This window comes from Notolabrus celidotus, chromosome 18 (assembly GCF_009762535.1).
Source record: "Notolabrus celidotus isolate fNotCel1 chromosome 18, fNotCel1.pri, whole genome shotgun sequence".
In the NCBI taxonomy this organism is placed as follows: domain Eukaryota; kingdom Metazoa; phylum Chordata; class Actinopteri; order Labriformes; family Labridae; genus Notolabrus; species Notolabrus celidotus.
Window position 1 is genome coordinate 1402893 of NC_048289.1, and position 21126 is coordinate 1424018.

The 21126-nt window shown below is 42.1% G+C and overlaps 1 long non-coding RNA gene across 1 annotated transcript; it reads left to right on the top strand.

The window, feature by feature from the left end:
• The first annotated feature begins 15213 nt into the window (after positions 1–15213).
• LOC117830527 lies at positions 15214–20874 on the top strand. Its single transcript, XR_004634794.1, has 3 exons — positions 15214–15328; positions 19751–19782; positions 20785–20874. It is a non-coding gene; the product is annotated as an uncharacterized LOC117830527 (long non-coding RNA).
• The last annotated feature ends 252 nt before the right edge of the window (positions 20875–21126 follow it).

Genomic DNA, 21126 nt, shown 5'->3' on the forward strand with positions numbered 1-21126 from the left:
GTTTCAGGGCACCCTTAGTGACTGTTTTAAGGTCTGTCTCAGGGCACCCTTAGTGACTGTTTTAAGGTCTGTTTCAGAGCACCCTTAGTGACTGTTTTAAGGTCTGTTTCAGGGCACCCTTAGTGACTGTTTTAAGGTCTGTTTCAGGGCACCCTTAGTGACTGTTTTAAGGTCTGTTTCAGAGCACCCTTAGTGACTGTTTTAAGGTCTGTTTCAGGGCACCCTTAGTGACTGTTTTAAGGTCTGTTTCAGAGCACCCTTAGTGACTGTTTTAAGGTCTGTTTCAGGGCACCCTTAGTGACTGTTTTAAGGTCTGTTTCAGGGCACCCTTAGTGACTGTTTTAAGGTCTGTCTCAGGGCACCCTTAGTGACTGTTTTAAGGTCTGTTTCAGGGCACCCTTACTGACTGTTTTAAGGTCTGTTTCAGGGCACCCTTAGTGACTGTTTTAAGGTCTGTTTCAGGGTACCCTTAGTGACTGTTTTAAGGTCTGTTTCAGGGCACCCTTAGTGACTGTTTTAAGGTCTGTTTCGGGGTACCCTTAGTGACTGTTTTAAGGTTTGTTTCAGGGCACCCTTAGTGACTGTTTTAAGGTCTGTTTCAGGGCACCCTTAGTGACTGTTTTAAGGTCTGTTTCAGGGCACCCTTAGTGACTGTTTTAAGGTCTGTTTCAGGGCACCCTTAGTGACTGTTTTAAGGTCTGTTTCAGAGCACCCTTAGTGACTGTTTTAAGGTCTGTTTCAGGGTACCCTTACTGACTGTTTTAAGGTCTGTTTCAGGGCACCCTTACTGACTGTTTTAAGGTCTGTTTCAGGGCACCCTTAGTGACTTTTTTAAGGTCTGTTTCGGGGTACCCTTAGTGACTGTTTTAAGGTTTGTTTCAGGGCACCCTTAGTGACTGTTTTAAGGTCTGTTTCAGGGCCCCCTTAGTGACTGTTTTAAGGTCTGTTTCAGAGCACCCTTAGTGACTGTTTTAAGGTCTGTTTCAGGGCAACCTTAGTGACTGTTTTAAGGTCTGTTTCAGAGCACCCTTAGTGACTGTTTTAAGGTCTGTTTCAGAGCACCCTTAGTGACTGTTTTAAGGTCTGTTTCAGGGCACCCTTAGTGACTGTTTTAAGGTCTGTTTCAGAGCACCCTTAGTGACTGTTTTAAGGTCTGTTTCAGGGCACCCTTAGTGACTGTTTTAAGGTCTGTTTCAGGGCACCCTTAGTGACTGTTTTAAGGTCTGTTTCAGAGCACCCTTAGTGACTGTTTTAAGGTCTGTTTCAGGGCACCCTTAGTGACTGTTTTAAGGTCTGTTTCAGAGCACCCTTAGTGACTGTTTTAAGGTCTGTTTCAGGGCACCCTTAGTGACTGTTTTAAGGTCTGTTTCAGAGCACCCTTAGTGACTGTTTTAAGGTCTGTTTCAGGGCACCCTTAGTGACTGTTTTAAGGTCCGTCTTTTTTCTGTTATTAAACTCAGCTGATGTTAAGTTTTGGTTAAGTCCGAGCCTCTGCAGCGTCCAATCAGTGAGTGATATTCGATAATTGGGCGTGTCTGTCAGAGAAAAGACTGCCTGAAGTCTGCTCTTGTGTTTCCTCGATTATCCCTCCTCCTCTCTTCTCTCCTCTCTCCTCGCTCCCCTCTCCTCCAGCAGAGTTCAGAGCTTTAGGACACAAGTTAAAATGACGCGTCAGTAACTACTTTCAACTGAGAAGCGAGGAGTGAGGTGACCGCAGTTTAGAGCTTTGAGATGCACCCTAGGACTGAGCCGTCTGTGAGTGCTTTGGGACGGGGGAGGGGGCCACTACAGCACCTGCTGCTCATTTAGAACGATATGCTTTCATATCAGAGTCTCCAAAAGTCTTCAATAACACCAGAGAAAGTCGCTAGATTTGTCGCTAGTGGCTTTTTTGAAAAAGAGTCGCTAGAGGGGTCTGAAAACTTGCTAAATATAGAGAGAGAGCCGCTAAGTTGGCAACACTGACAACAACTGGATGGCATCTTTCATTTTCTTTTAAAGAGGTTTTTTAAGACGCAATTGGCAGTAAACTCTGGTTACTTCTCCCTGGGCGTGTCCATCAGTGTGTGATGTCACGTGAAAACTATGAATAGGCAACACACCAACTTCACCTGACTAACTTGTTTAGTTTGGCATAAAGAAAGCACACCAATAACTGTCACCATTTTTATAGGCTATGTAAATCATACTGGTAGACAAAGTGTTGGATGACAAAATGCAGAAGAATCCAAGTATTGCATTGGGAGAGGTGAGAAAAGGTAAATAAAAAGGGCTGTGACATCATGATTGACAGCTGTGTGGACCAATGAGGCTCCTGCAGCACTGTGTGCTCCGGATTATCAGAGCAGAGGAGGAACGGTGAGAGAACACATAACAAACACTAACACAAGAGTCATTGAACGCACCATAACTGTGAGTGTCTGCTTCAAACCCACACAAGAACCTGTGACGCTGAGGTCTGGACCCACCTGAGGACTGGACCTACCTGAGGACTGGACCCACCTGAAGACTGGACCCACCTGAGGACTGGACCTACCTGAGGACTGGACCTACCCAAGGAAGTCGCAACACTTTAGCAGTGAGCTACATGAGGGTTTGGTGAGTTATTTATTTGTTGGGTTTTTATGCTACGGTACGGTAGCATATGGTAGAGCTATGGTTTAACAATAATGTTACACTCAAGCTATAGAGTTATGCTGTCGTTATAGTCTATGGCTCAATCACTGCTGTGCTGATGCTTTGTTAATTCAAGCTAGTATTGTAGTTGGTTGATTGCTGGAACCAAATGGATGATTCAACTAGGAAATAATAAATGTATCTTAATTGTTTATTTTTTTATTTTCTAACCTATGGTACCTATGGCTGAGATGTGGCACAGTAAGTCGTATGAGGGCCAGATCTTACCCACAGTGAAATTGGAGTGAATTCTCCTCTGGGACACTTTAGTAGCTGAAGAACATGGCCCAGATAACAGCATTGACTTCTGAGCCACATCTGGTGTATATGTTTTTGTACAGTTTATGTGGCAAAATTAAGGGCAACTTTTTAGAAGAACACACCCACACAAATGTAGCCTATTGATTCATTGATTCATACATACATACATACATACATACATACATACATACATACATACATACATACATACATACATACATACATACATACATACATACATACATATATTTTTGACTGTATTAAAAATGTGATCTTGTGGAGGAATTCCCTCCAATTTTGTAGAGCAACATGTTTGGGTCAGCATACATCAGCCAAATACATAAAAAAAGTACATATGAATTTTAAAGTGAAAGTGAGACTTTGCTCCAAGTGGGGGAGTTTAAGTATCTCAGGGTCTTGTTTGCAAGTGGGGGTAAAATGAAGTGTGAGATTGACAGGTGGATTGGTGCAGTGTCGGCAGTGGTGCGGGCGTTGTACCGGACCATCGTGGTGAAGAGGGAGCTGAGCCGGAAGGCAAAGCTTTCAACTTACCAGTCGGTCTACGTTCCAACCCTCACCTATGGTCATGAGCTGTGGGTCATGACCGAAAGGATAAGATCTTAGATACAAGCGGCTGAAATGAGTCTCCTCTGAAGGGTGTCTGGGCTCAGCCTTAGAGAGAGGGTCAGGAGCTCGGACATCCGGAGGGAGCTCGGAGTAGAGACGCTGCTCCTTCGTGTCGAAAGGAGTCAGCTGAGGTAGTTCGGGCATCTGATAAGGATGCCTCCTGGACGCCTCCCTTTAGAGGTGTTCTGGGCACGTCCAACTGGGAGAAGGCCCCGGTAAGGCCCAGAACTCAGTGAAGGGATTATATCTCTGATACGGACGATCTGGACTCCAGCTGATACGGCGGCAACAGCTTCTACGACTCGTCTCATCACTATCACTTCTCTCTCTTACTCCCCTCTATCCGTCTTTCCAGACCCAACTCGGTCGAGGCATGATGGCTGTCTAACATGAGTCTGGTTCTGCTCGAGGTTTCTGCCTGTTAAAGGAAGTTTTTCCTCACCACTGTAACTAGCTAAATACTGTGAGGTGCAATGCTCATGGTGGATTAAGGTGGGGTCAGACTGAGTCTTACCCTGTCTTGGTGTTGGGTCTCTGTTCATAATTTGACATAGAGTGGTCTAGACCTCCTCTGTTTGTAAAAGCGTCTTGAGATAACATTTGTTGTGATTTGGCGCTATACAAATAAAGATTGATTGATTGATTGGAGATTGATCTCCCACCTGGTTTGGGATCGCCTCAGGATTCCCCAGGAGGAGCTGGGGAGAGGGATTTCTGAGTCGATCTGCTTGGACTGATACCTCTGCGACCCGACCCAGGATAAGCGGAAGAAAATGGAAGGATGGATGGAATTTTAAATTCAGCCAATGCAGTAAAAGTCAAACTTCTTCAGCAAATAACAGATCATTTCATTTTTCTGCGGTCCTTCTCTGACTGACTAGCTAACCCTAGGTAAGTAAGATTATTAAATATGGATGCTGTGCTAATGTGTAAGAGTTGCAGCAACAATAAATAAATTATAGGCGACTAATTTAACAGGCGTTCCACAATAGATGAGGCAGAGAAAGTCCAGGGAGGAATACTAAGGATAGCTGCTGGGGATAGCCAGACAGAAGATCAAGGTAGTTAAATAAAACATGAGTGAATGTATGATCAGAGCTTAGCTTGTGCTATAACGAAAACCCCAGAGCTGCCTAGCGCTGCTAATCAGCTCTGCTTTTATGCTAATAATGATCAGTGTCATAATTATTAGCTAAACATTTTTGCTGTACATGTGGACAATGGAACAGGACCTCCCAAAATGTCTGTCTGGCATCTGTAACTTAGATCAGGGGTTCCCAACGTGTGGGTCGGGACCCCTTGGGGGGTCGCAAAATGTCTTCCAGAATGTTTTTTTTTTTTTTATTATCTAGAAATAGTACATTTCTCTCTCCCGCCTCCCTTCCTGCCCCCCTATTTAAATCCACCTCACTAGCAAACAAATACAAAAAAAAATAATAATAAAAAATTGCCACAAATGATATGACACAAACACAGATTAGGTGTGGCGGGGCCTGAGTGTGTGGCTCGGCCCTACTCATTGGGGGTCCATCGGGACTGGGTGGGTTGCTGGTGTCCCCGTCACCCTCCGTCCCTCTGCTGTCCCCTCTGCTGCTGGGGCCTGGTCTGCGGCTGCCCTCAGGGCCGGATTTCCCAATGGTTCCCTTGCGGTCCTCTTTGGGGGTTGGGGTGGCGCGCAGCTGCGGGGGTGTTACTACGGCAGCCATTGGGGTGTCCCTCCATGCCCCTGCGGACTGGGGGGCGGGTGGGGGGCGTGGCTTGGGGAGTAGTTGGACCGGCTGGGGGGGGGCGGGGAGGATTGGCCCTGCCCCCTCCTCCCTCCCCCCCACTCCGGCGTTCCGGTTGGCGGGCTGTGGGCCGGGTCCTGCCCGGCTGCCTGGCTGTCTGCTCCTGGTGCTGGGCCCCCTCGGCCCTGGTGGCTCCTTTGGCTGTGTCTTGGGGGGCTGTGGGGGCAGTGTTGTGGGGGTGTTCCTTGAGGGGGCTGTGGGATCTCTCCACCCTCGCCCCCCTTTCCTCCCACCGGGTGACCTGGGGGTCGCCCTGGGTGCCCTGGCGGTACCTGTTTGCTTCCGGTCTGGGTCCTTGGCTGGTCCTTCGGCCTGACTGCTCTTGCAGCCCGGGTGCCGGGCCGTACCGCTCGGCTGATCTGACCCAAGTGGTTTCATATGCACCAGTGGTGGTCTTGTTACACAAATAGAACACAGCACGGCGGCAACCCTCTGTGACCCAAGCTTCAGTAATGATTGTGGACACTAAGGGTTGCTTAATCATTAGTATCACCCCACGGAGTTTTTGGCGTCATAGTGAGATGGTCCTTCTCCATCTAAGTGTCTTAGTTCTCTCTCTCCTTCTCTTTCTCTGTCCCTTTGTATATCTTTGTGTATTCTTTTTTTAAATTTTTAAAATTATTAATTTTTTGGCCCACCTAGGTGTGCACGCCCTCTTTTACAGAACATGATATTAGCTGTCAATAAAAGATAGGCCAGAACTCTAAGAGGGTTGGTGATGGTTGCATGCACACAGTCACAAGCACAGAAGAAAAAGGTTTTCTTTTGCTGCAAGAATAAATTGCATTAATATTTGACAGTTTGTGACAAACATGACACAAACCAGAAATATATATGCAGACAAGAGGGGAAAAAAAGGAGAAAAAAAGGAAAAAAAAAAAAAAAAGAAATAGTACATTTTACCAATTATAGTAAAAAATATAGACAAAAATAGTAGCTGAACTTGAAATAAAACCTTGAAAATATAAAATGTAATGAGTTGTCAGCCTCTCTTTTTGCCAGATGACTCTTAAGTTTAGGGTTAGTGAACAGTTAATAAACAAAAGCATCTGTATCAGTAGAAACACAGACACATGCTCATATAGGTAGGGTCATTTTCTACAGACCAGCTAAATGAAGCCACATTGAATCACTTTGAGGCACAGGGGGGGTCACAAGACTTTGGCACCTATTTTTGGGGGGTCGCGGGCTGAAATGTTTAGGAACCCCTGGCTTAGATGACATTGGCTGATAGAGTTAGCAGCTATGGCAGTCAAGGCTGCATCAGATAAATACCTAAAATGTCATTGATTAAAAATTGTGCAGTATTCAAATTAGCCATGTGTCTTGTTGATGTCAGGACACAGTGGGGCATCCAGGCACACACCCACAGGAATGTACACTGTGTGGCCGACTGCAATAATCCTAAAACAAAAGACTACATTTAATTCTGAATGTTTGCAAACTGTGTTGAAATATACGATCTACTATGTACATACAGCATATGCTTAGCTGAATCTGTCAGCGAAGCATGGAAGTGTTCTTTTCAGTGTTTTAAAACTTGCCACCATTAGTTTGCTTTGTGGTTTGGCCTTCACTGGAAACCAAACATTGATTGAAGGAGGTTTCTCTTTTTGGAGTACACAGTATACTCTGTGTATTTGATCAACCTAAGTTTAACATATGTGCATATGAATTGACAAATACACTTTTGTTTTATCTGAAATAGATAACTACCATAGAACCCGAGATGACAGTCTGAAATAGATAACTCCTCTAAAAGCCCAAATCCAATTCATGATGCTGTAAGAATTAAAGTTTATGTGTGAAATAAGAATTTACAGAGTGAACTCATTTAGAAATATTTACATTTATATACAGATGGTTAAAGTGAAGTTCATAATTCTACTTTCTAAGTGATTTATAATATTTAAAAAGTTTGTTAGAATAACGTGTTTAGCCCTTTAACTAATAACTGTTTGAATCACCTTTTGTTTTTATTTCAGCACTCTGTTTTTTTTGTAGGAGTCTGTTAGCATGGCACATCTAATTTCGGACAAAACTTGGGGAGACATAATTTCACGTATACATACCTCATCTTTCTGTATCCGGCATGGAGTAATACAGTTCAAAGTAGTGCACCGGCTTCACTACTCAAATGATAAACTTGCAAAGTTTTATACAAACGTGGACCCAGTGTGTCCCAGATGTCAATTCTCTCCAGTCACCCTGGGCCACATGTTTTGGTCATGTCCATCATTGGCCAATTTTTGGACTTCAGTCTTCAGTTCACTCTCAGCAATTGGTGGAGAAGCTATTCACCCCAACTTTCTAACTGCGATTTTTGGTGTGGTGGAAGGAGGTATAAAGGTCTTTCAGCCTTACAGAGATGCAATTGCTTTTGCATCTCTGATAGCCCGCCGTCTCATTCTGCTCAATTGGAAGAGTAAGACCCCCCCGGCCTTATCTCGGTGGATTCATGACCTGATTATGTTCCTAAAGTTAGAAAAAATGAGGCACTCCCTACGAGGGTCAGTTGAGAAATACAACAAAACTTGGTCACTATTTCTTTCACATGTCCAAAGCTTAGTGCTACCATAAGGGGTGTGGCTATTTTTGTACTTATGTAGCTGTGTATTGCATCAGTAACAGTAAGAGACTGCGTGCTGTAACATTTTGCTCACCTTTTCATGACATGGTGTTGACTCGACAGAAGTTTGTGTATAGCGGCCTCCTCTCCAATTGTGTTTGGTCAATTTTGTATTGTTGGTGTGTATTTTGACATGTGGGTCAATGTGTGCGCCCGTGTAGATGTATATGTATGTATTCTTGTGTGTTTCTGCGGGCCTGTATATGTGTGCACTTGTGTGGACGTGCCTGTGCTTGTGCATGTCTGTGCAGGCAGATATATGTTGATACGGATAAGGGGGTACCTGCCTCTAGATGAGGTTTTGGTCAGCTAGGCAGTCTTTTCTTTTTTCTTTTCAATGGTTGTGATAGGTTGGTACTGTTGTTTTTGATTTCAGTGATATATTTTGAACCCTGACTTTACATCCTGATGGGGGGGGGGGGGAGAGACTAGGGAGGGGGAGGGGGAGGGGGGGCAATTATTCCATGATCATTCAATTGAGTATATGTGAATAAGAATGTGAGAAAAACAAATAAAGTATATCTAAGCATGGCACATCTTGACGTGGTGATATTTGCCCATTCTTCTTTACAAAAAGTGCCAAATCCATCAGATAGTGAGGACATCTCCTGTGCACAGCCCTCTTCAGACCACCTCACAGATATTCAACTGGATTCAGGTCTGGACTCAGGTCTAGACTCTGGCTGGGCCATTCCAAAACTTGAATCTTCTTCTGATGAAGCCATGCTGTTGTTGATTTGGATGTATGCTTTGGTTTGTTGTTGTATTGAAAGGTGAAATTCCTCTTCATCTTCATCTTTCTAACGGAGGTCTGGAGGTTTTGTGTTAAACTGACTGGTGTTTGTAACTGTTCATACTTCCCTCCACCTTGACTAAGGCCCTGGTTCCAGCTGAAGAAAAACAGCCCCAAAGCATGATGCTGCCCCCACCATACTTCTCTGTGGGTCTGTTGTTCTTTATGTGATGTGCAGTGTTGTTTTTATGACAAACACACCTTTTGGAATTATGGTCAAAAAGTTCAACCTTGGTTTGATCAGATCATAAAACATTTGATGCTTTTGGGAGACTTCATGTATGTTTTTGAAACATGTTGCCGGGCTTGGATGTTTTTCTTCATAAGAAAAGTCTTCCATCTTGCCACCCTACCCATAGCAGAAACATATGAAGAATAGGAGAGATGTTGTCACATGTAATAAACATATGAAGAACAGGAGAGATGTTGTCACATGTAGTAAACATATGAAGAATAGGAGAGATGTTGTCACATGTAATAAACATATGAAGAATAGGAGAGATGTTGTCACATGTAGTAAACATATGAAGAATAGGAGAGATGTTGTCACATGTAATAAACATATGAAGATTAGGAAGATGTTGTCACATGTAATAAACATATGAAGAATAGGAGAGATGTTGTCACATGTAGTAAACATATGAAGAATAGGAGAGATGTTGTCACATGTAATAAACATATGAAGAATAGGAGAGATGTTGTCACATGTAGTAAACATATGAAGAATAGGAGAGATGTTGTCACATGTAGTAAACATATGAAGAATAGGAGAGATGTTGTCACATGTAATAAACATATGAAGAATAGGAGAGATGTTGTCACATGTAGTACACATATGAAGAATAGGAGAGATGTTGTCACATGTAATAAACATATGAAGAATAGGAGAGATGTTGTCACATGTAGTAAACATATGAAGAATAGGAGAGATGTTGTCACATGTAGTAAACACATGAAGAATAGGAGAGATGTTGTCACATGTAATAAACATATGAAGAATAGGAGAGATGTTGTCACATGTAGTAAACATATGAAGAAGAGGAGAGATGTTGTCACATGTAGTACACAGACAGTACTAGTCAGAAATCCCTGCAGCTCCTTTAATGTTGCTGTAGACCTCTTGGAAGCCTCCCTGAACAGTTTTCTTCTGGTCTTTTCATCAGTTTTGGAGGGATGTCCAGTTCTTTGTAATGTCACTGTTGTTCCATATTTTCTCCACGTGATGATGACGGTCTTCACTGTGGTCCATGGTATATCTAATGCCTTGGAACATGTTTGTACCCTTCTCCTGACTGATACCTTTCAACAATGAGATCCCTCTGCTGCTTTGGAAGCTCTCTGTGGACCATGACTTTTGCTGTAAGATGAACTGAGGACATGTCATGAAAATCCTCCTAGAACAGCTGATCTTTATTGGGATTAATCAAAGTCACTTTAAATGATGACAGGTGTAAACTGACTACTACTTAACATGAGTTTGAATGTGATTGGTTAATTCTGAACACAGCCACATCCCCAGTTATAAGAGGGTGTGTACACTTATGCAACCCCATTATTTTATTTTTCATTCTTCCCCCTAAAATATATATATTTTTTTTCAGTTGAATTGTTCATGTTATAGGTCACATTAAAGGTGGAAAAAGTTCTGACATGATTTATCTTGGTCTCAATTTGTTACATCACAACACCAGGCATTTTAACAGGGGTGTGTAGACTTTTGATATCCACTGGATATACAGCATACATACATTACTTTAACTTACCCAGGACAAAGTGGTCACCACACACACACAGGCATAATCTGACTCTGCTCCTCCCGGCCGTAAACAAAGGTTTGCTATCCACTTTTTGGGAGAGTTTTTTTCCCCCTTGTGAACCACTGCTTTTTGGACACGATAAAACTTGTCGTCTTCTCTCTGTTTGATCGGTCAGGGAAACCGTAATAAACACAAACCTCAGGCTTTTTCTTGTGTGTATGTCTCTGCACCGACTGCTGCAAATCACATCCTGACCCCCATCTGCATTTCACACCACTGCAACTCAACGGAAATGACGTCATATGCAAACAAGCTGTGGTGTTTTTTGTAACTTTGCTGATCGATCAAGCCAATTTCAACTCCCACCCCCTCATCTCTTTTAATACTTTCAGATTAGACACTGTGTGAAGTCCATGTGTCCAGCTTTTCCCCTCTCTCTTCCAACACAGACTCAACCTGTGCTCAGCTCACTTTCATACAATTCAAGGTATTGTTTAGGATTCATTTCTCCAAAGCCCCTTTGTCACAAATGTATCCTTCAATTACTGTCACGTTTCTTCATGTAACCTAGCTTATTATTTAACTTTTGCTCATTATTATCAAGCTTTTGGCCGAGCTACTTTACCACTATGTCCAAAATACTCTCAGTAAATATAAATGTTTCCCCCCATGTTGCCATATTTGGATGTCCTGAAGACTACCATTGACACACCTTGAAGTAGTTAGATGTTACAGCATTCACTTCTTTATTGGCGAGACGCTGTCTTCTTTTTCTCTGGACGTCCACCAAAGCTCCTTCTAGCACTCAGTGGCTCAAAGATGTCATGTCTTTTCTAAAACTTCAGAAGATTAGATACTCACTAAGAGGCAACTCTGCAAAGTTATGAGAGGTGGCAATCCTTTTTATCCTTCTTCAAAACTCTGAAGTTTTTGCCCCCTGATTAACGACCCCCCACCCCCCATGTCTGTCTGTCTGTCCGTTTTTTTGTCACCTTCTTCATTTGTTGTATTTATTTAAATTCATTTTATTGTATTAGTTTAATTAACTATTATTAAAGCTGTTATTAACATTTTTTGGGAGATATGTCATGTCTATTAGGGGTGACCCCAAATAGTTGAATATTCGACGATTGGTTCTAACGAGTCTTAGTCGACTGCCAATCTCATAGTTGAATATTTGCATATGAAACGTGGATCATTCCATTCAAACCATGGGGGTGCTCAATGTCTAATTTTACATTATTTTCCTGTTTCCTGTAAAAATAGTGTCTCATTTATCCTATATTGATATAAATATAGACTTATTTAATGTAATTCTGAGAACAGCTCTTGAAGTGTTAAATCTCCTTAAAGTGGTAATTAAATCTCCCCTGGTAATTAAAGGTGGACTCTCCCATTTAGCGGGACCTGTGGAGCAGACGTACCTCAGCTGGTCTTTAAATCTTTCTACGTTCATGGTAGCTCAAAATGTCAGGAAATAAAACTTCAGTTGATCCTAAAAACTAGTGATGAAGATGAGGAGCAGCTTCATGAAGAGGGCTGTGAGATCAAGGATTACCGGACCACACAAAAACTGTACGGGGCCAAAAGAACCAGGAGGGATACCCAAAGCTGTCTGAAGCCTCAAAAACAATCCACAGCATCCCATCCACCTCCACACCATCAGAGAGGATATTCTCAAAGACAGGATTTACAGTCAACAAAGACAGGAGCGCACTTCTGCCCGTACACATGATGGTTTTCCTCACGTACAATTTGAAAAGACTCACGCTGACAAAGACGAGATGAAAGACTGTTTTAAAAGGTTCTGTTAAGAGATTTAAAAACCCTTTAGCTGGTTCAGGTTTGATTTTGAACATTATACAAATGTTTAGCCTTAAGTTGGACAGACTACCCTCCACAGTGCTGCTCTCCTCTGTGTGAACACTGTTTAAATATCTCCTGATTCCTTATTCTATAGTGGAGCGTTGTTCCATGTTTAACTGATGGTGGTCTTATTTGAGTTTTCTCTCCTTCATCACCTCGTTGTTTTTGCAATATAGATTTAAAAAATCTAAGTTTTATACTTATAAGATTCTGTTGTCCCTTTTACTTTAAGCTATGAGTCTCTTCATTGTAAAGGGTTATGTGTAATATTGTCATGTGGTCACCATCATGCAGACTTTGGGTCAATAAGGAAAAACAACAAACATTCCACTATTCGTCCACTATGGGCAAAATCTGATGAATCAGACTAAGCAAATCCTTAGTCGGGCTCACCCCTAATGACTATTATCTATGTTCTACTGTAATATTGAAATAAGAGATTATGGTTTGTTCAAAGCTGGGGTTGGTAGTCAAATTTAAATACATTTTTGTTATACTGGTTAAAATGATCTTTATGTCCTGATGGCATCAATACATAATGTGTTCTTAAAAAAGAGGGGAAAAAAGCTGCTATCTACAGCCGGAGTAAACCTGGGAAAACACCAACCAATCCCTGCCATCAGGAGCCAAATGATGAAACCAATCAAATCCCGTCCTGCCGTTCTGCCCGCCTCCTGCAGAGCGTACATTTCCCTGGCGTGTACTCCTCGTCCCCGTCTCCTGCCTCTGCTTCCCCTGACTCTATTTACTGCCCCTCTCGCTGGACCTCGGGCCTGTCCCCTTTGACCCGATGAGGTGCTTTGCTCAGGACTGTAGTCCGGATCAGAGTCTAAAAAGCTCTCACCACGCGGGCAAGCAAAATAACTCTGACAAGCAAAAGAATTAATGACATTTAGTAAGTCCTACAGAAATGTATACATATTATATGTATTGTATCTTTTCTCCTGACCTTGTGTCACTGGTATGACTGGATAATGCTAACATGACAGTTGTGAGTACTAACTGCAGCCATGTTTGTTTGTGTTTTTAACTTTCACTATGAGAATGTTTTGGTGCTTTCTTAAATTAAATGTGGTTTATTGAATGTTAGATCACTGTCTGCTAAAGCTGTTTTAATAAACGAGATTATATCAGATAATCTCTTTGATATATTCTCACTCACTGAAACCTGGCTGAGTGAGAATGAATACCTTGGTTTAAATGAAGCCACTCGTCCCCGTCTCCTGCCTCTGCTTCCCCTGACTCTATTTACTGCCCCTCTCGCTCGACCTCAGGCCTGTCCCCTCTGACCCGATGAGGTGCTTTGCTCAGGACTGTAGTCCGGATCAGAGTCTAAAAAGCTTTCACCACGGGGGCTCTGACAAACAAAAGAATTAATGACATTTACTAAGTCCTAAGAAAATGTAGATGTATTGTAGCAGGAGGAGACCTACGTTTAAGTGTTGCAGCTGCGGCTACAAACACAAGTCTCTGAGTGGTACAATAAGTTTAGTGTTATTTCCTGCTTTGATGCCCTTCATGTGGTCGGGCTTCATTGTTGACAGAAAGAGATTAGACAGTAGCTGACATCTAAACCATCTGTGGCTCAGATATTCAATCAGTCCCTTGATGATGATGATGATGATGATGATGACGGGAACATTTATTTTGATCCTCTCTGTGACAGGCTGATATGTCTGCCTGCTGGTTCCAAGCAGCAGGAAATACTGGATGTTTTCAAAGCCACAGGAATGGAGAATCCTGAAGAGACAAGTCACAACTCTTTCCCCACAAACAGTGAATCTGATGCTTATCTTGAGAGTGAGTCAGTAGTACTTGAAATTATAAATCAGGAAACAGGTTCGAACCACTCCTCAGCATCCAGCTCGAAAAGCAGACAGTTACTATTCAAGGAGTGCATTGTGTTTCTGACAGGATTCAGGCATTCCCAGATGAGAATATACCAGATGCCAATATTGAATTTAGGTGTATTCTGCAAAATGGTGAGTTGGAGACTGTGTTGTAGAGTAATGTTATGCAGCCAACAGCTCCCCCTGGGGGCACGGATGTTTCTTGCACTTGCTTTGTGTAACTTACCTCAGTCCTGTTATGTGCGCAGCCGGTAAATAAAGCTTGCTATGAGACACAGCCCGACTCTGTCAGTTACCTACGCACCTACACTTGTAACATGAAGTTTTATTGGAAACCAGAGTGAGTCCTACACAGTAAATTCAGCAGTGTTAAAAATGCAGTGATAAAGTTCAGATACTCTCTCTGAGTTATTTTAACAACAGCTTGAGTAACATGCACCCTAGTGTTGGTCAAAAATTTCAGAGTTAAATGGCCTAGTGTTAAAAGTACTCTGGGAAGACCATAGACTGTAAAAAATATGGACGTAGTATCCGTGACGTCACCCATCTGTTTCTGAAGAGCTGTTTCTGAGACCAATCGGCTGCGGCAGCCATATTGCTTCTGTCGAGCCAGTGTGACGTAAAGAGGCGGGCTTTGAGCCTCCTAGCTAACAGCTACAGTGTTCCCGCAGGCAGCTGTTCCTCTCATTGGAAGACTGGTAATCTCAATATCTTCCAAATTGCCGAATTAGAAAAAAATTCACCCCCCTCACAGTGAGAGGACATCGAGAAATGAGCTATTCAGACTACACTCATCTTTTGTACCAGGCTGTAAACATGTTTATTAATGCTGCAAAGATCGGCTTTTCCCCATTCATGTGTATGTGACTTCTGGTACTTCCTGAGCCAGCCTCAAGCGGATCCTCGATGAACTGCAGCTTTTAACACTTCCGCATTGACTCATATTTTTAGACCGGAGGTTGCCGCTTGGGGAAGACGTGAAGTACTCTGGAAAGCCCCGCCCCCCTCAGGCTCAGTTCAAACCACCGTCTCAAACCCACTAGGAGTTTCACATCGCCAACTTGTCTCATCGGAAGACCGCAGTAAGTCTCTTCTAATTACATTTTTCACCAACTATTGTTAGATTTCAGCACAGCTTTGCAGATCATTTCACTACTTTTTTTCAGTATACACTCCGCACAGGTTTGTGTGTCAGTTTACCGAGTTTCAAAGGGCTGCAGTGACGATGGCTAGCTTAAGTGTGAGTAAGCTAATGTGCACTAAATAGTCAATGCTTAAGTAAAAAGTGTCGGCGGTAACATTAAAGGTGACATATCATGCAAAAAGGACTTTTTAATGGTTCTCTACCTGAAATATGTTTCCCTGGCATGTCTACAAACCCCTTGAGAATGAAAAGAATCCATTCTGCCCCTGTTCTGATTTCTCCACCTTTCTGTAAATGTGTGTGAAACCAGCCGTTTCAGACTTCAGTGTTTTTGTTACGTAACAACAATATCCGGTCTGTAACAGGAAGTCAGAGCTCGGAGCTTGTTCAGCCCATAGACTGTATAAAATAATACTGAACCCCTCCTCTGTTTTTCATTACCTGCACTAATGTGTGCTAACAAGGAGCTTAGGAGGGAGGCATGCTAGTTGTAGTCTGTCTTAATAAACACAAAGGTCGGTTTTACTCCCCACGTCTGCAGATTTGAAGATCTAGTGGATGATTTTTATTTGTCATGGATAAGTGCTAGCGCTAATTAGCATAGCCACATAGCTACATGTTCATAGCTGTAGCTGTAGCTGTGTACCAAGACACACGTCGACATACTGATAAATAAAACAACAAGAAACACTAAATCTGTGACCAATCGTTCAGAAAGGTCCTGCTACAGGCGCCTCTCCGTCAGGATCAGATTCTGGATCAGATTCAGAGGGTTGAAGTAACGCGATCTCTGAGCAGCCGTGTATATTCAGCCAACATGTAAACATTAGATCAACGTGCTGGAGAGCCGAGGCCACATCCACTTCCTGAGGGGGCGTGGTCAGAGAGAAAACAGAGTGTTCTGAGGAGGACTGAAGAAGAGGGTTTTTCAGGCAGACCAAAATCTGATTTCAAAGTGTTTTTTTGAGCATAAACTTTAAAGACATGTTTTGGGGACCTCTTAGACCAATATATATTGATGAATAAAGCGTGATATGTCACCTTTAATGTTGTTAATGTGGGGGGATGGTTGTGTTTCATTCTTTTTTACGTTCACAGAATCTAGTGAAGTGTTTGAGACTGCAGGTGTGGGGACTTAGCTTAATTAGCTAATATTTGGAGCAGTCATGTGGGGTAGCGTGCGCGGCACAGTCTATGGTGCGCGGCAGTCCAAGGTGAAAACTATCTTTTATTAACGGGTTCTAGGACATTTGTTTGAATCGTTACCGTCTTTTATTAGTTTATGTTGGCTTCTGCTTTCACAGCCCATTCAAATCCACCTCTTGAAGTTAGGTTAACACTCGCATGTTACTTCACTGTGATGTTTCAGTATCATAAAGTTAAAGTTATCAATAACCACAAGTTATCAATATCTCAAATTAGAAACTGGGAGTCAAATCTGCAGTTTAATTATATATGACTGTGGTGTTTGTGGGCTGTTCGTTCATCGGTTCTTTTAAGGTTTCGTTTCATTTTTTTTTTCTTACTGCGGCTGCGCGCTCCCCAGCTCCTCTCACACACGCCTAGCACAGACAGCACTGAGAGAGGCTGGAGGGTGGAGAGAGTTAAACTTGGAGTTAACTGTACTTTGTGACAGCTACGCTCGTTAATGTGCGATAAAAAACATCTCTCTCTCTTCAAGTAAGAAGTCAATACTTTATCAAACTTATAATCAAACCTATTCAGCAGGCATAAAAAAAGCAAATATCTTTTAAAGGTGACATATCACGCTTTTTTCATCAATATATATTGGTCTAAGACAGGGGTGTCCAAACTTTTTTCAAAGAGGGCCACATATGATGTTGTCAGAATACCTCAGGGCCCGTGGCTCCTACTGAGACTTAGGAATCCCAAAAGTTATATATGAAATATTCATTTAATAACAATCATTTTAAATGTTGTCTCAATAAATCAGCAACTAGGAAGTCCTCAGTTCTCTACAAGCCATGTACACATGAGCAAATGTTATCTTCTTCTGGAGGAAAATGTTTCTCATTAGGGTCTGGCAATGTGGGAAAAATATTGTATCATTATTTTCCTATGGCAGGATCATGATCTAGATTCCATCACACTTCTTTTTTATGTGGTTTTTAAGACCTTTCTGACCAGTAGACAACATTTTAAGAATAAAATAGTTATTTTCCTGAGTTCTGAACATTTTTGATGCACCAAATTTAGCCTTTTCTGCACAATTTCATAATTTGATCTTGTCTTGTGTCCTCTTTTGTGTCTTCTGGAGTTTTAGTGTTCATCAAGAACATTTTCACATCATGATAAAAACATTAATTTGAAAACTTGTCAACTTTAAGAGTTCTTATGTTTCTTCTTTATTGCCGTCTTGCAGAATTCCCAGAGCTTTGGCTTTAGACAGGTAGTCCATATGAAGCTTTTTGAGACATTTCTGGATTGACTTTAGTTTTGTTTGTAGAAAGAAACTGTGATTAATTTCTTTGCTATAAATAACACAATTTAAGATGGAAGCTTGGGGCCATAAAAAAATGGACCTGGGGCTGCAATTGGCCCCCGGGCCGTACTTTGGACACCCCTGGTCTAAAAGGTCCCCAAAACATGTCTTTAAAGTTTATGCTCAAAAAAACACTTTGAAATCAGATTTTGGTCTGCCTGAAAATCCCTCTTCATCAGTCCTCCTCAGAACAGTCTGTTTTCTCTCTGACCACGCCCCCTCAGGAAGTGGATGTGCCCTCGGCTCTCCAGCACGTTGATCTAATGTTTACATGTTGGCTGAATATACACGGCTGCTCACAGACCCGCGTTACTTCAACCCTCTGAATCTGATCCAGAATCTGATCCTGATGGAGAGGCGCCTGCAGCAGGACCTTTCTGAAGGATTGGTCACAGATTTAGTGTTTCTTGTTGTTTTATTTATCAGTATGTAGACGTGTGTCTTGATACACAGCTACGAACATGTAGCTATGTGGCTATGCTAACTAGCGCTAACACTTACCCATGATAAATAAAAATGATCCACTAGATCTTCAAATCTGCAGACGTGGGGAGTAAAACCGACCTCTGCCAGAAAGGCAGCGGGACCTTTTCTGAAGGATTGGTCACAGATTTAGTGTTTCTTGTTGTTTCATTTGTCAGTATGTCGACGTGTGTCTTGGTACACAGCTACAGCTACAGCTACAGCTACAGCTACAGCTACAGCTACAGCTACAGCTACAGCTACAGCTACAGCTACAGCTACAGCTACAGCTACAGCTACAGCTACGACATGTAGCTATGCTAACTAGCGCTAGCACTTATCCATGATAAATAAAAATCATCCACTAGATCTTCAAATCTGCAGACGTGGGGAGTAAAACCGACCTTTGTGTTTATTAAGACAGCCTACAACTAGCATGCCTCCCTCCTAAGCTCCTTGTTAGCACACATGTGTGCAGGTAATGAAAAACGGAGGAGGGGATTCAGTATTATTTTATACAGTCTATGGGCTGAACAAGCTCCGAGCTCTGACTCCGTGACAGACCGGATATTGTTGTTACGTAACAAAAACACTGAAGTCTGAAACGGCTGGTTTCACACACATTTACAGAAAGGTGGAGAAATCAGAACAGGGGCAGAATGGATTTTTTTCATTCTCGGGGGGTTTGTAGACATGCCAGGGACACATATTTCAGGTAGAGAACCATTAAAAAGTCAATTTTGCATGATATGTCACCTTTAAGGAGAATTTTTTGTTCAGTGACAAGAAGACACCATGAATTGCTGTCAGGTTGATTTTAAATGCACTATATGCTTTACTCTTACCTCAGTGGGTATCACAGACAAATTAACAGCGCACAACTTTTAAAGCTGTCTTGCTTGTGAGGCAAACAACCCCTCTGACAGTGAGCAGAATGTGTGTCCTGTGTTAATGCTGATAAGTATTAATCATTTAACATAACAGCATATTTTCATTGACATTTCCACAAAAATAATGGACTGATTTTCAGTTGATGTGGGGGTCTGACCTGAATAACTGTCTGGTTCATGATGTACATGCACACAATTTGAGGATTTATTGGCTTTATCATAAACCAAGCAATGATTGAAATATTATCAAATATTGGTTTATGTACTGGAGTGTAAAATTACTGTTATAGCATTTTGTGATCTTATTTAGAGATACAGACGGTTTCTCAATATTTGAATTTTCTCCCTTGATTTGTTTTTACTGAGCATCAAAAGATCTTCCATGTGAGGAAACCCTGCTATCATGTCTATCACAGCTGTAGTTTGTAGTCAGAAATGAATGGGCACAAAATTACTTTTCCCCTTTATTCCTTTTAATTTTTTTATATTTTTTGTTTTTTTACAGATTTGTCCATTCCATGTTATGATCTGGTGATGGTAAGTAACATTAGATATAAGTTGATTTTAGCATTAGTCTTTGTTTACCTACATGTTAAAATAGTTTGTGCATGCACACCTCAAAGACTTAAAATAGTCCTGAGATCTTCATTTTAAATTAGACAAATTTTGTTAGGGATTTTAAATCCCAAACGAGCAATACTATCTACCTGAGTATGCAAACAGGAGCTGATGCAACTGCCTTTGGAATCATCTACCAGTCAGGGTCCGGGAGGCAGACACCCTCTCCACTTTTAAGAGTAGACTTAAAACTTTCCTTTTTGATAAAGCTTATAGTTAAGCTGGATCAGGCTTGGACCAGCTTTTGTCATGCTGCTATAGGCCTAGACTGCCGGGGGAACTGGCACACTGACACACTGGGATCCTAGCTCACCTTCTTCCCCCCAACCCCTTCATCACTTACTTTAACTCTGCCTGTCCCATTAAAGTTACTAACCATAGACCTTTCTGGAGTCCCTGAGCTCCCTTGTCTCGTAGGTTCCTCTGAGCTGCCGGAGACGTCCTCCTGCTGTGGACGTTCCAGACTCCAGCTGATACGGACGTGCTGGACTCCAGCGGCAACAGCTTCTACGACTCGTCTCATCACTATCACTTCTCTCTCTCTTACTCCCCTCTATCTGTCTTTTCAGACCCAACTCGGTCGAGGCATGATGGCTGTCTAACATGAGTCTGGTTCTGCTCGAGGTTTCTGCCTGTTAAAAGGAAGTTTTTCCTCACCACTGTAACTAGCTAAATTCTGTGAGGTGCAATGCTCATGGTGGATTAAGGTGGGGTCAGACTGAGTCTTACCCTGTCTTGGTGTTGGGTCTCTGTTCATAATTTGACATAGTGTGGTCTAGACCTCCTATGTTTGTAAAAGCGTCTTGAGATAACGTTTGTTGTGATTTGGCGCTATACAAATAAAGATTGACTGATTGATTGATTGATTGAAGTGCCTTTTTGTTGATTATAATAAATATATATATATATTTTATTTTACAGATGCCATCATGTTGATTAAAACAAAGATCAATAGTGAACAGAAGTATGTCAAGATCACTGAACCCAGCCTTGATGCATTTTTGAGTTCTGGTAAGCCATCAGTCACACATAGTACAAAATAAAATGGAAGTGCCAGTTTTTGACTTTTAAAAATGCACATCGTTGTGTTTTCAAATGAAAAATCGCTCAGTTTTCAGCAAGCTCCTCAGGAGCATCTCCAAAGGTCATAGTGATCAAGGGCTGACTTTTTCTCACCTCAGTGTCCTATCAATGGTACACTGAGTTTTTGTAAAACTTGTTAGGGAAGACCATGCAACCTGATTAGAATGGCATGATTTGAAG